General features: G+C 39.6%; 1 protein-coding gene across 5 annotated transcripts in view; it reads left to right on the forward strand.

Moving 5' to 3' along the window:
* The first annotated feature begins 326 nt into the window (after nucleotides 1-326).
* The window catches only part of RALGPS2 (Ral GEF with PH domain and SH3 binding motif 2), a 171,791-nt gene continuing 156,651 nt past the window's right edge, over nucleotides 327-15,466 (forward strand). Inside the window, exon 1 of one of the 5 annotated variants that reach the window (XM_076000408.1) lies at nucleotides 327-498. The gene's annotated coding sequence lies outside the window, so the exon portion shown is untranslated. Of the gene's footprint in view, nucleotides 520-550; nucleotides 802-15,466 lie in introns of those variants that run through there. The other 4 variants (XM_012772598.3, XM_012772597.3, XM_012772599.3 and 1 more) reach the window with 4 other exon arrangements.

Below are 15,466 nucleotides of genomic sequence, written 5' to 3' on the forward strand. Positions count from 1 at the left end.
CGGGTTTCACTGTGCAGGGCGGGGCCCCAGGGTGGCCGGGCGCGGCCGGGTCCCACCTGTCCCTGAAGCCCCGCCCCGCCCCCTGGTTCGGCGGGGGGGGTGAAACCCCAGCAGCGGGCGCCCCGCGTGGGGCTGCGGCCGGCTGCGCGTGCGGCAGACACCGGTCCCCGGCGGCAGTTGGGCTCCTCCGGGCTGAGGAGCGGCTGCGGGAAGCGAGCGGGAAAGACTCCGCAGGCTGCGGGGCTCGAGGCGGCGCGAGCGCGCTCGGTTGGTGCGCGCGCACGGCTCCGCCCCGCCCGCTCGGCGCGCGCCCCCGCCAGGTCAGGCCCGGCGCGGACGGGGCGGATCCGGCTCGCTCCCTCCCCGGCGGCGGCGGCGGCGGCGGCGCTGAATGGGAGACGCCGACCGCGGCGGCCGGCAAGCGCTACCCCAGGCGGCGGCGGGGCAGGAGGCCGACGCCGTCCTTCCATCCTCCAGCGCGACGGCCGCGCTGTACAGGTCGGGCGGCGGGGAGGCGAGGTGGGCGCTCGCCCGGGCGGCGCTCAGGCGCGGCGGCGGCGCGGGAATGGCGGCGGCCCGCTCTGCGGCGTGCGGCTCCCGACCGCGGCCGGGCTGCTCGCCCCCGGCGGGGCGCGGGTGAGGGAGGAGGCTCGGCCGCTCGCTCTGGGCGTCTGGAGGCGCCATCAGAAGGCCGGGACGCGGCGACCCCGGCAGCCGCTCGCCCAGCTCTCCCTCCTGGGGCGGGGACCCGGCTCGCCCTCGCGCGGTGCGGGCGCCGGCGGCGCCTCAGCCTCCCTCCAGGTGAGCCGGGCCGGGCCGGGCCGGGCCGCCCAGCGGGCCACACCCCCTCCCCGCCGCGGCGCGGGCCGCCCGCGACCCCGCCGACTCGCGGCCGGGCTGACCTGTTGCGGGCGGCCCGCAGCCGAGCGGCCGCCAGCCCGGCCGGGATGCTCGTCCGGCGCCGGGCGCGAGGCGGGCGGGCGCGGTGGGGACGCCGAGTCAGGACGCGTGTGACCGAACTCTTGCACAGCCGGGAGTCTGTCTGCAAATATCCGAATTCCACTGCAGTGTCGCAGTAGGTCGGCTCGTAACGCCGCGCTTCGGAGGTGATTTGGGAGAGACGCGAGCCCATAGTGACGAGCTAGTGTCTGGAAAATAGTCGTGAACCCGTGCGGAGCTAAATTACCCTCCGCCTTCCCCCGGAAGCCCTTTTCCTGTAGCCGCGCGCGGTGTAGACGCGAGGCGGTTCGGTGTGCGTGGGCGTGTTTGGGAAGACGCTGCGGCCGCAGGAGGCACCTGGTACAGACGTTAATTTGCTTGAGCTGGGAGGGGCAGGAGGAAGAAAGGCACTTATGTTAGCTGTGGAGGAGGGGCCATCGAAACACTAAATTTCAGTTAAAAACGCTGAAAAGGAATGTTTTATGCCCGTTGTTTAAGACCATAAAGTGGAAATACACAGGCTGCTTAATTGAGCTTTATCGTTTATGTGCCCTGGACTTTTTTTCCCTTAACACTTCAGTTGCTATAGAGAGCCTTGTTTTCTTTTTAGTGTTTATGAGTTGGCTTTGGTGCTTTTATGTATTCATCATTAGATCGACTCTTGTTCAACTCTCTTTGAAGGTGACCATCAGAATTTTGGGAAACTTTTAAATCCGTGCATACACAGTATTGCAGTCACAATTGTCACATAGCTTACTAGCCATAAAGCCAGTTCCACCCGAGATAATTATGCTTGTACAAGTGCTGTAGGATCATAAATATAATTGAGTGCATTACTGCTAAATATCTTACTCTAGACTTTAGAATTATGAAGGAACTTATATCCAAATAGTATTATTTTATAAAGATAACCTCTAACTCAATCATTGTAGGCAAGAGTTTGTCATGTAGCTTCAAAGATTTGGAAAATAATTTGTCTTATTAGCCACATCTAAAGATCAAATGTAAGGATGTTAGATGCCATTTGAATAAATAATTTCAGTGTGATTATCTTAAACGTAGTTCATTTTCTGTTTTTAAAATTCAACATAATAATTTTGAAATGATAAGATGTGCCTTTTCTCCATTATGTCCCACCTTTTTTTGAATTAAGGAATTTGACTTCAAAATACTCTGCACAGGATTCTGGAAATATTGTGCACTTTGCCTAAATTTTTTTCAGATCGCAACAAAAATTTAAAGATAGCATTTGCATTATCAAGATTGCGACATACTTTTCTGATACTTATTTGTAATATCAGCAAGAATACTCCAAAATTTCCTGAGAGGAAAGTATAACCAAAAAACTGGTTTGTGAATCACATACATTTGTGCTAATGTATTTATGTGTCTGTGTTTAAATACCTGATACATGTCTTTTTCAGTTTATTATGTCATTGCAGTCAAGTGTAGGGAATGTTGGACATATAGGTGTAAATTGTTCTATTGCAACTTAAAACACTTAAGCTTTTGTCCAGAGGCTCAGTTCCTTCATTTGTTCATTCATTCTATGCATATTTATTGACTACCTACTTGGTAGCAGTTAGTCTCTTAGAAATTTCAAATACAACAGAGAAAAAGACAGGTTTGTGCCCTGTTGGAGTTTAAATGGTAAGTAGGGAAATATGTTAGTTTAAAAATTTTAAAAGTAAAAACTCCTCTGAAGACTTTTTGATTAAGGATATTGTGTTTTTCTTTCCAAGAATAGTGGGAATTATTACTTAGTGAACAAAAACATTAAGACAGTTATTTTAAGAATATGCCTATGTTTATATACATTGGGTATCTGATTCCTATTGTTTATACCAAAGATAAACATTCTACCCGAAGTTAGATGATGCATAGTATACATGTGGTTAAACAGCTTTATTCTTTTGGTTTATATAGTTAAATGAAATGTTTGCTGAAAATATTTTCTCTTGGCACCTACTTGTTTATAAGGGAATCTAAGTTTTGTTTTTTTTTTAGTTTAGAATTTAAATACCATCTTTTTTCTTCTAGCTGAGTGAACCAATGCCCTACTGTTCTTCCATAGACTCTGATAACCATTGTTGCTAAAATCATGCAAATTTGACCGAAAATGCTAGTTTTCCCTCTTGACTCGAATATGACAAACATTGGTATAGTTCTTTGTAGATTGCAAAGCTCTTTTATGTATTATTGATACTTAAATATTTTGTTCTTGTTGGCAGAGTTTCCAGTAATTAACAGTGACCCTATGTAGGCATTATTATTTCTGTTTAGGTGAGAAAACTAAGGTTTGGAGTTAAGCAAGCCACCAATAAGCAAGTGGTGAACCTGAACCCAAATTGTAGTTCTTACCAGAATGCTGTACTTCATCTCAGGGGTTAAGAGCTTGGTGGGAGACCGTGAACATATGGTGCTGCATTTCAGCATTTAGTAGTATTCTACTGGTCTATTTTTCCAGGAATTTCTAAATAACTTTTAAGCCTTAAGCCAAACTATTAATTGAAATTTAATTAATCAATTTTTTTTCTTTTTCTTTAAACCTATTTATTTTCTCAAAAAGTACTGCCCTTTTTTTTGGCTGTATAAAATAGTTTGAGTTTACTTTTAACAGTACAAGTTTTTGAGAATAACATGTATTAAAATGAATCCTTTTTTTATACAAGGTTTTTATTGTGGAATGACTTTATTTGGAATGAAATTGTCACTTCAATCTGAATACTGGATTTTTTATTTACTCAATTTTCAATTAAAGATAATTTAAACAGCTTCAAACCTACCTTAACCTGAGTGAGGTTCCTTGGAGAGGAAAATGAATGTATCGTATTACCCTATAAATTGTTTCTTTAAATATGTCTTGATTTCTCTTTAGTGAGAGAATGAAGATTGAATGTGATAAATTTTAATAATTTGGAATTAATCTGGTATCTTTCTTGATTAATATCTTGAGCTTTTGATTTAGGAAAACTCTTAACCACATAATAGGAATAAAACACTGGAATTTAAAATGTGTGACATTTACCTATTCTGTGGAAGGAACAAGTTTGAATATAAATGTACCTAGCCACATTAATAAGTAGCTAGTTAGGAGTATAGGAAGGGTGTGTATATACATGTACACACACAACACATGTACATACCGGTATGGATAGAGCAGTGTTCCTATGACTGAGCTTGAGGAGGCTTGTCAGTTTATGTCACTGCAGAGAGCTTTCATTATTGGCTCTTGAATGATGCTTTGCTTTGGAGTGTGATAGACTTAAAATGATGCTTTCATCTTGAACTTAATTGATACCCTTCTGTTATTTTACTTATATGACTTTACTTTTCTCAGAACAGATTTTCCTTCTAAGTTTGATTTCCTTTTTTGCTTTTACAAGGCCTTTTCTGAAAACACTATCTAAATAACATCCCCATCATACCCTGTGCCCTTAGCTTGCTTTATTTTTCTTCACAGCATTGATTTATCTGACATATAGCATACATTAATTTATTTATTATCTGCCCCCCTCTCTGAATGTAAGCTTCATGAGGGTGAGAACGGAAGTTTTGTTCACTGTTGTCTTCCAAGCAGCTAGAAAATATCTGACACATAGACAGTGCTCAGATATTTGTGTGGTGAGTGAATTAATTGGTATTAAGTGATACAAACACCACTGGTTCTGTTCTTTTTTTTTTTAATTAATATTTCACTTTAATACAACTGTGCAGTTAAAAAGAAAATTCTACTACAAGGCTTAGACAGTTGGAGCATGCCACATCCAAAAATCTGAAATCCAAAATGCTCTAAAATATTAAACTTTTTGAGCACATGCTCAAAGGAAATGCTCTTGGTGCATTTTGGATTTTGGATTTGGGATGCTCAACTAGCAATAGAAATATTTCAAAATCCAGAAAAATCTGAGATCATAAAATTCTTAAACACTTCTGGGACCAAGCATTTCAGATAAGGCGCACTCAGATATTCAACCTGTAATTAAAATGCCAGTCCTCTGCCTCATCTCTTTAAAACTTTTCCTCCCAGATCCTGGTTTCAGGAGCAACCATTTTTGATACTTTTAGGTGTTTCTTTTGTTTTTTACTTACATATTTAATTTTTTTTTAAATTTTCAGTTATGTATGCATAGTTCTACTGTTTTATTTGTTTTTCAATTTTAGATAGATCTATTGGCTTTCTACTGTGGAAAAGGAGTCTATGCTTTAGGGTTCTTAAGCTACCTTGAACTTTTTCTTCCCCTGTCCTCCCAGTATGGTTATATTTTGCTTTTGATTAAATCATCGTTCATTGTTTACATTATTATGACTTTGTAAATATGTTTACAGGTAAACCTTATAGTATACTATGATTATATTTCCTGGGGGAAAATTTTTTTCTTTGTTTCCTCTTTGTCTCTAGTTTTTTCTACACATTGTCCCAATATCTTCAAACATATCAGGTAATTAATTGTTCAGTTTTTTTTTTTTTTTTTTTTGAGACAGAGTCTTGCTCTGTCACCCGAGCTATAGTGCTATGGCGTCAGCATGGCTCACAGCAACCTCAAACTCCTGGGCTCAAGAGATCCTCCTGCCTTAGCCTTCTGAGTAGCTGGGACTACAGGGCATAGCCAGTGTGGTGACACCTGGCTAATTTTTTTTTTTTTTTTTAAGTAAAGATGGGGTCTCACTCTTGCTCAGGGTGGCCTCGAATTCCTGAGCTCAAGCGATCCTCCCTCCTCTGCCTCCCAGAGTGCTAGGATTATAGGCATGAGCCATTGTACCTGGCCTCTTTTTTTTTTTATTATTAGGAAAATTCTTCTTGAGCTCTCTGTCCTCCTGCTCAAATCTACATTGCTGCTCTACACTTAATGTTGCATAGCTGTAGCTTGTGACTTCCCTTCCTCTTTATTCTGAGAATTCTCTTTGCCTTTTTCCTGTGTTGGAGCCTGTTATCTCTGGATTCCACTTTCTCAACTTCCTCCTTTGTTTTGGGGGAAATGCATCTATTGGTAACTTTCAAGGCTGAGTGTGTGGAGATGTGAAATTTTTGAGATATTTGTATTGCCAAAAATATTTTCCTTCTACCCTAACACATGGTTAATAATTTGGCTGGGCTAGGTATAGCATTCCAAGGTGAAAATCATTTTTTTCTCTAAATTTAGGAGATTATAATTTTCTAGCTTCAGTTGGTTGTTGAAAAGACTTATGTCATTCCAAGTCTTCATCCTTTTTGTGTGCCCTGGCCCTAAGATCTTTTTTTTGTCATACATATATGTGCTATGTCCCTGATATTTGATGTGTCTTGCATGGATCTTCATTTTTTGTGCATGGAATCTACTGGGCTCTTTGAACCAACAATGCCATTATTATATGGAGAGGAGAGATGATCTAGTACAAAGGTCAGCAAACTTTATCTTATCTTTTATTTATTTATTTATTTGAAATGAGGTCTTGCTTGGGACCCAGGCTGGAGTGCAGTAGTGTGATCATAGCTCACTATCATCTTGAACTCCTAGGCTCAAGCAATCTTCCTTGCTTCAGCCTTCTGGGTAGCTAGAACTATAGGTGTCTGCCACCACACCTGGCTGAGTTTTTAATGTTTTGTAGAGATGAGGTCTTCCTATATTGCTCAGGTTTGTCTGAAACTCCTAGCCTCAGGCAGTCATTCCACCTTGGCCTTACAAAGTGCTGGAATTATAGGCATGAGCCACTGCATCTGTCCTTTAAAAGGTTAGTTAGTATTTTATTCATTTTAGACAATATAATCTTTGTTACTACTCAGCTCTGCTGTTGCAGCATGAAAGCTGCCATAGGCAGCATAGGCTATGGTTTGCTGACTGCTGATCTACCATGTTTCCCCGAAAATAAGACAGGGTCTTATGTTTATTTTTCCTCAAGAAGACACCCTAGGGCTATTTTCAGGGGAAGACACCCTATTTTCAGGGGATGTGTTATTTTTTTTAAGTACGGTACAACAATCTACATTTATTCAAATATAGTGAAGTCCTCGTCTTCTGGAACAGCATCATAACTCTCCAAACCCCAAATTCCATCCTGAATTTCTTGCGACTCTATTTCCTTTAGAACCATTGGCTCCAACCTCTCATGTCGAGCAACAGAGCTCTCATGGGGCAGATGAGAAGGACTGCTTGTCTTCTTTACCGCTCCTCCTGGACGGAATGCATGGGTTGTGCAGATAGTCTGCGTAGCCACGCCCATCACTAGGTCTTATTTTTGGGGTAGGGCTTCTATTGTGCAAATGCTTAGAAATCCTGCTAGGGCTTATTTTATGGTAGGTCTTATTTTCGGGGAAACAGTATGAACAGGTGGAAGGATTAGCCTTTGCTTTACTAGGAGTAAGGAAAGTTACTGTAGAAATAGGAGAGAAGACAATATATGGAGAGACATATGATGGTGGTAGCTTGAGAAAGTTCTCATCTCAGTGTTTCTATTTACCTTAGTATATAGAAACCAAGGTCATCATATGAGAGTAAGGAAGAATGGGAGTATATTTTGGAGTATGAGAAGAGAGGAAAATGTATGATATAGTCATCTATCAAAGAGTGAAAACGAGTAGAATAGAGAAACAGTGTTGCTGGGCAGCATTAAGGGCTCACTTGAGACAGGTGATTCTGAATTTTGAGTTCTCGACTTTAATAAGAATACCTCTGAAATATCATCATTAAGTGTAATGTCTTACTATTAGTTTTTGATAAGTACCGTAAGGCTTTTGATAGATAACATGAAAACACTTTCTATTCTTAATTTTCTAAGAGATTTTTTTGTTAAAAAATGTATCAGGCCGGGCGCGGTGGCTCACACCTGTAATCCTAGCTCTCTGGGAGGCCGAGGCGGGCGGATTGCTCAAGGTCAGGAGTTCAAAACCAGCCTGAGCAAGAGCGAGACCCCGTCTCTACTATAAATAGAAAGAAACTAATTGGCCAACTGATATATATATATAAAAATTAGCCGGGCATGGTGGCGCATGCCTGTAGTCCCAGCTACTCGGGAGGCTGAGACAGAAGGATCGCTCGAGCCCAGGAGTTTGAGGTTGCTGTGAGCTAGGCTGACGCCACGGCACTCACTCTAGCCTGGGCAACAAAGCAAGACTCTGTCTCAAAAAAAAAAAAAAAAAAAAAAAGAAAATGTATCAAATTCATTAAGTGCCTTTTCTGTTTTGGTAGAGATGATCATATGTGTTTTCTATTAATCTACTAATAAGATGTATATGATACATTAGTAAATTATCTCCTGTTGAACTGTCTTTGCGTTCCTGAGTTAAACTCTGCTTAGTTGTGATGCATTTGTTCCCCCCCAAATTTTATTTGTTGGTGTCTTAGAGTTTTTTTAAAAAAATGTATATTTACCAGTGAGATTTATATATTTTGGTTTCAGTGTTATACTGACTTCATAAAATAAGTTGTGAAGCTTTCCCCTTTTTCCTCCTACTTTTTTGAAATAGTTTTGTATTAGGGAGTATATGTGCTGTAAAGGAACTATAGATGTAATGTGAAAGGAAAAAAATAATGTTTCTAGAACAAAACAGAGAAAATATATCTAATAGACCCTGTCATAGGCAATTTTTTTAAAAAAAAACAGAGTACAAAAAGTATTAGCCAGAAAAAAGATTGATAAATTTTACTTCATTGAATAAGAATATCTGTCCATCAAAGAATACTATTATGAGAACAAAAAGGCAAATGACACACTGGGAAAGGTGTTTGCAATACTTATATCTGACAAAGAACTTGTATCTAGAGTGTACTAAAAAAATATGAAAATAAATGCAAAAAAATACAGGCAACCCAATTTAAAAACAAATGGGCAAAAAACTGGGGCAGGCATTTACAAAATGAATTGTCTACATGGCCGAGGGTAAGAGAGTACTCACACATAATTTTCAAAGAACTGTAAAACTATAGTGTGATACCACTACATACTCACCAGAATGGTGTTAATGGTAAAGTCTGAAATACAAAGTTTTGACAAGAATGTAAAGCAGATGGAACTCTGGTACATTTCAAGTGAGTTTGAAAATTGATACGGCCACTTTGGAAAATTCTTTGGTAGGTAGCATCTGCTAAAGCTCTATATGTATATAGGCTCTGTGATTCAACAGTTTCACTTCTGGGTATAGACCTAATAGAAATCAGTATATATGGACATCAAAAGACATGTACATTAGAAGAAAACATAGGAATAAATCTTTATGACCTTGGAATGGGCATAGGATTCTTAGGTGATGCCAAATGATGCCAAAAGCAACAGCAACAAAATAAAAGGGTAAATTGGACTTCATCAAAATTAAAAATATTTGTACTTTGGCCGGATGCGGTGGCTCATGCCTGTAATCCTAGCACTGAGAGGCTGAGGCAGGCAGATTGCTCGAGGTCAGGAGTTCAAAACCAGCCTGAGCAAGGGCGAGACTCCATCTCTACTATAAATAGAAAGAAATTAATTGGCCAACTAATATATATAGAAAAAATTAGCCGGGCATGGTGGCTCATGCCTGTAGTCCCAGCTACTCGGGAGGCTGAGGCAGGAGGATCACTTGAGCCCAGGAGTTTGAGGTTGCTGTGAGCTAGGCTGACGCCATGGCACTCTAGCCTGGGCAACAAAGCGAGACTCTGTCTCAAAAAAAAGAAGAATTTTGTACTTCAAGGGACACCATCAAGAAAGTGAAAAGACAATCCATAGAATGAGAGAAAATATTTGCAAGTCATATCTGATGAGACTTATATTAAGATTATATAAAACCTCTTAATTCAGTAATAAAAACAACTCAGTATAAAATGGGCAGAGGAGCTGAATAGACATTTCTCAAAGAAAATATACAAATGGCCAATAAACAAATGAAAAGATGCTTGATATAATCACCTATCAGGGAAATGAAATAAAAACCACAGTGAGATACCACTTGACGCTACTAGGAAGGTGCGAATGAAAAGTTAGTAAGAAGTGCAGGTAAAGATGTTGAGAAATTGGGGCCTTTGTACACTGGTGGGACTGTAAGATGATGCAGCTCCTTTGGAAAGACCGTCTGGCACATCTTCAAATAATTAAACATAGAGTTAACTTTGTGACCCAGCAGTTCCTCTCCAAAAACAGGGAAATCCATAGGGGCAGAGAGCAGATTAGTGGTGGCTTAGGGTTATAGCATGGGAAAAGAAGGTTGTAGCTAAAGGATAGGGGATTTCTTTTTGAGATGAAAATTTTTAAAAAATTGGTGATGATTGTATATAATTGTGAATATATATAAACCATTGAATTGTATACTTTACATGGGCAAATTTTATGTTATATGAATTATATCTCAGTAAAGCTGTTAAAAAATGGGAAAAGTAGTGAAGTGATAACATTGCTACAGTATTTAACTGAGAAAAGCAAGATGCAGAGGAATATATAAAATATCCCATTTTTATGAAGCAAACAGTAACAAAAACCTGTGTCTGTATGTGTGTATATAAGTGATCTTTTAAGGGTGAAAAATGTTGCATACTAAATGTAAATGTTACCTTATTGGGCTAAAGTAGACATAGAAAAAAGGGAGAAAATAACTCGAAAAGGGGTTGATTTAGAAAAAAACAGTATGTGTAACAATATCTCAGTTATGTAAATTATTAATGTTAAAATGAAAATGTTAATTGTAACTGTCTAGGTGGTGGGATAGCAGATTTTTTTCCATTATTACTTTTTTGGTAGTAATAGAAATGTCTAAAACTAAATTGAAGCAATAAAATAAAAATAAGTTACAAAACCTCAAAAAAATAAGACACACTCACATATATATATAGATGCTTATCCATAGCAGCTTCATAATCTCTCTTAGATGGAAACAACTTGAATGTCCATCAGCAACAACAAAAATGAATAAATGATTTGTGGTATAGCCTTATAGTGAAACACTACACAGCAGTGAAAAAGAACAGATAACAGCTATACTGAACAAACATGGGCGAATATCACAGGCAAAATGTTGAGCAAAAGAAATCAGACACAAAAGAGTACATACTGTGACTCCATTTATGTGAAATTCAGGAGAAGATCAAACTCATCTATGGTGATAGAAACGAGGATAGTGTTTAGAGGTGCAAGAGGAACAAGAGGGACTTTCTAGAGTGTTGAAAATGTCTATATTTTCATTTGATCGGTGGTTACATGGATGTCCACCACATAAGAATGTGGTAATGATTGTAAGAAGTCATCAAACAGTATACCTTAGTTGTGCACATCATAGTGTTATGTACTTCTCAATAAAAAAAGTGAAACCAAAGAATAAAAAATAAAAGAAAAACAAAAATATTCTGGTTCTCATATAAAAAGTCTTTGTTTAATCTGGGGATACTTACATTGCATTCAAAGACAGTTTCTCTTTATTATGGTTTTTTTTTTTTTTTTTTTTTTTTTGAGACAGAGTCTCACTTTGTTGCCCAGGCTAGAGTGAGTGCCGTGGCGTCAGCCTAGCTCACAGCAACCTCAATCTCCGGGGCTCAGCGATCCTACTGCCTCAGCCTCCCGAGTAGCTGGGACTACAGGCATGAGCCACCATGCCCGGCTAATTTTTTGTATATATATTTTTAGTTGGTCAATTAATTTATTTCTATTTTTGGTAGAGACGGGGTCTCGCTCAGGCTGGTTTCGAACTCCTGACCTTGAGCAATCCGCCCGCCTCGGCCTCCCAAAGTGCTAGGATTACAGGCGTGAGCCACCGCGCCCGGCCTATTATGGTTTTTAATGATTGCATTGCATCATGCGTAAATGTATTATAATTTAAACAATCTCTTGATGGCCAGTTAGGTTGTTTCTAACTTTTACATATTTTGAACAGTGATAGAGTATTTTTGGTTTGTTTGTTTGTTTTTTGAGACAGGGTCTCACTTTGTTGCCCAGGCTAGAGTGAGTGCCGTGGCGTCAGCCTAGCTCACAGCAACCTCAAACTCCTGGGCTCAAGTGATCCTCCTGTCTCAGCCTCCTGAGTAGCTGGAACTACAGGCATGCACCACCATGTCTGGCTAATTTTTTTGTATATATATTTTTAGTTGGCTAATTAATTTCTTTCTTTTTATAGTAGAGATGGGGTCTCGCCCTTGCTCAGGCTGGTTTTGCACTCCTGACCTCAAGCAGTCTGCCCACCTCGGCCTCTCAGAGTGCTAGGATTACAGGTGTGAGCCACCACCCCCAGCCCAGTGATAGAGTTTTAACATCGTTTTCATAGATTTTTCTGTACTTACAATTTCCTTTTGATGAATTCCTGAAAGGGGATTTGCCTGTTTGGAGGCTAAGTGTATCTATATACTTGCTTATTGTGTTTAAGTGGGTGTTTCTCTATACCCTTACTCACTTCATGATTAACTTTAAAAACATACATTGATCTGTTATGTAACACATGCTCTGTAATTGTTTTAATTTGCATTTTTCGGCATTTTCAACGAAAGTGCTATTTTCACGTGTTGATGTTGTGCTGCCTTCTCCAATTTCCTCTTTACATCATTTACCCATTTCCTTTTTTTCCAATCTTTTAAAAGTTCTAATGACATAGGTATACCAAAAAAGTGTACAAAGAATAATGCTCCTATCTTAAGAAATGAAACAACCAATGTAGTTGAAGCTTCCTACTAGTTTATATTAATTTGTAAGAACTCTTTATGTATTAAAAATATTAACTTTCACTTGCTTTAAGTACTTTTCTCTATTTTACCTTTTATTACCTAACTTAGTGTATTTTATTGAGTCTAAGATGGCTTCATTGTAAGATACACTATTTTATATACATCTAAGAATAAAAATATGACACGATTTTAAGAGACATCCTGATTTCAGAGATGTTAAAAGGTCAGAAAATGTGCATTTTAGAGTTGGTAAAATACAAGTGTTTTACTATGTGTCTTATGTTTTCTTTAGTCAGATTTATTAATCTCTTCCTTTCTGTTTCCAGTGTCCTAGAGACACTTTACTATTTCAAAATAAATTTAAAAATTTACCTATGTTTACTTCTGGGTTTGTTTGTTTGTTTTTTGTTGTTGTTTTTCTTGAGACACAGTCTCTCTCTGTTGCCTGGGCTGGAGCCCAACCTCAAACTGCTGGGCTCAAGCCATCCTACTGCCTCAGCCTCATGAGTAGCTGGGACTACAGGCATGCGCCACCATGCCAGGCTAATTTTTTCTATGTATTTTTAGTTGTCCGGCTAATTTCTTTCTCTTTTTAGTAAAGATGGAGTCTCGCTCGTGCTCAGGCTGCTCTCGAACTCCTGAGCTCAAGTGATCTTCCTGCCTCAGCCTCCCAGAGTGCTAGGATTACAGGCGTGAGCCACCGTGCCCTGCCCACTTCTAGTATTTTTATGGCTTAAATCTTTATCTTTAATTCATCTTATTTTAATGTAAAATTTAATTTTTGTATTTTTATTCAAATAACCAATTGTCATAAAGTTAAATGACATGATTTTTGAACAAGGAATGATATGCTCAAATATCTTGCTCAAATATCTATGCTCAAATACTTGCTAGAAAAACATTAATATGGCTGTGGATTTTGGTTGGATCTAACCATGAAATTAGCTTACATGACCTATCTGTTTGTTTTCTTTTGCTTTTTTAAGCTGCACTTGTGTGTATGTGCTCAAATCTTTATAGACAGTTTAGGGATTTACAGACAGTAGGTGGGTGGTTAGTAAGTATTTTAGGTTTGGTTGTCATTAGGGTAACCTCTGCCGCTTTTCTTTTACAGTTTTTATTTGCTGATATATTTTTATAGGTTTGTGAGTTTTATTTGCAGTCTCTTAAAGCTAGGGAAACATTTTGAGGATATCTTACCGATAAGAAACTGCCTTTGATTTGCCTTTTTTTTTAGTCAGTAGCATTTTCAAATGTTAAACAATATGTAGTTTTGTTTAAGATTGGAGAACATTAGCAGTTCACAGGAGAGTAGGCTCAGTGAGGACAGGAGTGGTGCTTACGGAATGTTCATTTTTGTGGAAAGAACATGCTAAGTATTGAGGAACAGCATCTAAAGATAGGGTAACAAGAATTAGTTTTTTGGGCGTGCTTTGGGTTGAAAAGTTGGTTTGGGATGGGGTGGGAAATACATTTGATAAAATAGGACTAAATTATTCAGCCTTTAGAAATGAAGCAGAGGAGATTAAAATTGAAATGATAGTACATACTGTTACCCAGTGACTTTTAGCTTCTCTGTTTCTTTTCTTGTGGGTGAAGATTAAAAGTTTGTGAATGAAGATTAGAGGGAAAATCCACACTGTTTAGAACCAGTCTTCTTAAAAAAAGAAAGAGACAGGCTTCCAGTTATGCATGGAATAGGTAATCTTCCCCCCAAAAAGGCTTGAAACAACATTGACACAAAGTAGCTTTAATAAGTTTTATGTTAACTTTTTTCTTTGTATTACTTTCCTGTTACTTAGCCTTATGTGATTTAGCTAATTATTTATCAGAAAAGCTTTAAATTCAAAGCCTTTTACTGCCATTAAGAGAGACAAAAGGTGGTGGGAAAGACTCATTTGCCAAAAGATTTTCAAAGCTGCCACTTTGGAGGTTTGAACTTAAGGGAACAGGCAATAGTTGTGAAGCCTTCTGTACTGCACTTGTTTATCCGAACAGTATGGACACCTGTGAATTGGCTGTAGCAATGAAGCCAACAAATCTAATCTAGCCACCTCATCTGCTTCACTCCAAAATGGCCCAACTGATACAGCTATAAGGATGGATAGGGTTATTGATACTACTTCTGTCTCTGAGCAGAATTTGCAATGATTAGATGACTTTCAGTTGTAGTACTCTTTTTTTTTTTTTTTTTTTGAGACAGAGTCTCACTTTGTTGCCTAGGCTAGAGTGAGTGCCGTGGCGTCAGCCTAGCTCACAGCAACCTCAAACTCCTGGGCTCAAGCGATCCTTCTGTCTCAGCCTCCCAAGTAGCTGGGACTACAGGCATGCGCCACCATGCCCGGCTAATTTTTTCTATATATATTAGTTGGCCAATTAGTTTCTTTCTATTTATAGTAGAGACGGGGTCTCGCTCTTGCTCAGGCTGGTTTTGAACTCCCGACCTCGAGCAATCCGCCCGCCTCGGCCTCCCAGAGAGCTAGGATTACAGGCGTGAGCCACCTCGCCCGGCCTCAGTTGTAGTACTCTTGATATAGTATGGCAGCTCTTGACTTAATAATTGCTGGATCTGTGTCCCATGTCTTAATTGTGTGATGCTTGCTATAAATTATATGATCCCCTTAGTAACAATCAGAATTTGTATTTATAACTACTTAATTACTATAACTAAATAGATCAGAAATCCTGGCAAGACTTTGTGGTGATTTATCTGACCCAGTGTCCTAGATATGTCGTTTATAATTCTTGCCTGTCCACAGTTCCTTTGAAGGAAATCTATTAATACATTGCAGAAAAACAGACTTCAATAGCTAATGTTATTATACCATATAAAACTTTATTGCAACAGATTGATCCACTAGTGGGCATTTGACCTAAGGGCTGCTAATCCATAGGCCACCTAACAACCTAGGATTGTCTGGTTGGTAAAGTTTTAG

The sequence above is a fragment of the Microcebus murinus genome, chromosome 2 (genome assembly GCF_040939455.1).
Source record: "Microcebus murinus isolate Inina chromosome 2, M.murinus_Inina_mat1.0, whole genome shotgun sequence".
Taxonomy (NCBI): Eukaryota; Metazoa; Chordata; class Mammalia; order Primates; family Cheirogaleidae; genus Microcebus; species Microcebus murinus.